We start from the raw sequence: 2279 nt of genomic DNA, 5'->3' as shown, positions 1-2279 counted from the left end.
TTATGCAACAGTAACAATCATTCTCTCTCCCTGTTCATTTTCAATCCGACAATACCCGTTGTGCGAAAAACAGAACATGAAAAGTGAGAAGCAGCGGCACCATCAGCAGCAGCACACACAAAAAAATGTTGTTTCTATAATATTTTAAACGCACGCATAACAGGGGCGATCATACACACATTGAGCATTATTAAGAATAAAAAAAAAGGTAGAAGGTAAAGTGTGAGAGTGAGGAGGAAGCAGAAAAGAATTGGAAAATAATACCATCAAGTCGGATGTGTTATTTGTAATAACTCTATCATTTTTTTTTTTTTGTGTCTGTTTCTTTCTCCCTTTCATCTTTTTTCGATATACGATGATCAATTGTGTTGTTACCTGGCTGCCTGTCTAATTCCTTTCGTGTGTACGATGTTTGTGCTGAATACTATATGGGAGGCCCGATTAAAAAAAAGTTTCAAAGTCGGCATTGTGATGGCAATTAAAAAGGCAACAAAAGAGATCTCTTTTTTTTTGTGGTGTGAAGACAAAAGAATCTATTCTTTTTTAATTCTCGAATTTCGGGTGTTAAAGATGAAAAAAATCTCTTTTTTGATCATGTAATGCACAACAGTTTTTCGATCGGTCTATTCATTCATACACATAATTGTTAAAAATTGAATTAAGTTCTTTGATAGTTCTTCGTATTAAATTATTATTAATATTTTTTTTGGGACTACTTAACGAGTACTACCTAGATCAATTAAATGACGATGCCGTGAGAAAAATATCGAGGTTGAATTGCCCGTTTGATCTAATTGTTAATTATCGGACAATTACTGAATGTATTTTTATTTCTTTTGGCTTTGCGTTCGTCACTTTTGCGTTTTTTTCTCGAATTTGAATTGAAATCGTTAAATCGAAAATTAATTAGAAAGATTATTGTGGGCTTCTTTTTTGTTAGGGAACAAGTTTGGGAATGTGTTGGGTGATTTGTGAGATTAGAGCGCAGAATTTTAAATTTTGGTAAAATTTTCAAAAATTTCAAAAAATTTGAAATATTGAATTTAAAAAATTTAAAAGTTTTGAAGAATTCAAAAAATTTATAAAAATTGAAAAAATTCAAAAATTTGAAAAAGTTCAAAAAACCTAAAAAAAAAAATTCAAAAGAAATTTAAAACCACAAAAAAGAATTTGAAAATTCAAAATTGCTTAAAAAAATTCAAGAAAATATGAAAAATTTAAAAAATTTGAAAATTCAAAAAAAAATTTCAAAAAATTGAAAAGCTTACAAAATTTGAAAAATTTCAAAAAAATTGAAAATTCAAAAATAAAAAATTCAAAAATTTGAAAAATTTAAAAAATTCTGAAAAATTTAAAAAATTTAATTTGTTTAAAATCAATCAAATTCTGAAAATTTAAAAAATTTAATTCTGTTTAAAATCAATAAAATTCAAAAAATTTTGTAAAATCTAAAAAATTTAAAAATTTAAAAAAAAATTAAAAAAATTTAAAAAAAAAAAAGTGAAAAATTCAAAAAATCTCGAAATTTCAAAAGGTTTCGAAAATTCAAAAAATTGAAAAACTCAAAAATTTTAAAATTTTAAAAAAATTTAAAAATTTAAAAATTTAAAAAATTTTAAAATTTAAAATTATTTAAGTTTGCAAAAATTCAAGTTTTTTATTTTTTTGTTCCCAAACTGCCTAACCCTCATTCTTCCAAAAAATTCAGTTCCAAAAAAATATTGAACATCAATGAATCAAATGATGATTAATATCTTTAATTATATCGATTGGCTAATTGATTAATTAATATGTCCATTTTCATTGAATAATTTTGGTTGTTAATTAAAATACGTAAAAAAAGACAAACAATAAAATAATACCTGACTGTAACTATAGCTATTATTATAATAATTATCATTGTCCAATAAGAAGTAGTAGCTGGCTTATGTGGAGGGTCTGGGAATATTAAAAAATTTGGATTTTTATTGAATTTGGATTTTTTTTATATTAATTTAATTTTATAGAACATAAACAGATTGGCAATAAATGCTGATTATTATATTTAGAACACTTCCTATTTCTTATTCAGACGATTATTTCTATTCGCATATGGTTTTTGCAGATTTCACGGACTAGAGCAGCTGAGAGGTGTATTTAGAGTAGGAGTGGTTTTGGGGGTCATGCCACCCTAACCCCTTTTTGAAAGAGAACCCTAACCAGAGCTCCAAGTCGACTGGAATTTTAAAATTGAGTAATTGAGTACAAAATTGAATCAAAGAGTTTGCGGAGTCCGGACC

This window comes from Chironomus tepperi, unplaced genomic scaffold (genome assembly GCF_022539635.2).
Source record: "Chironomus tepperi strain 1889 unplaced genomic scaffold, CSIRO-AGI_Ctep_v1 contig_188, whole genome shotgun sequence".
NCBI lineage: Eukaryota > Metazoa > Arthropoda > Insecta > Diptera > Chironomidae > Chironomus > Chironomus tepperi.
The sequence above is the reverse complement of the archived record's forward strand: the minus strand, read 5'-3'. Positions refer to the sequence as shown.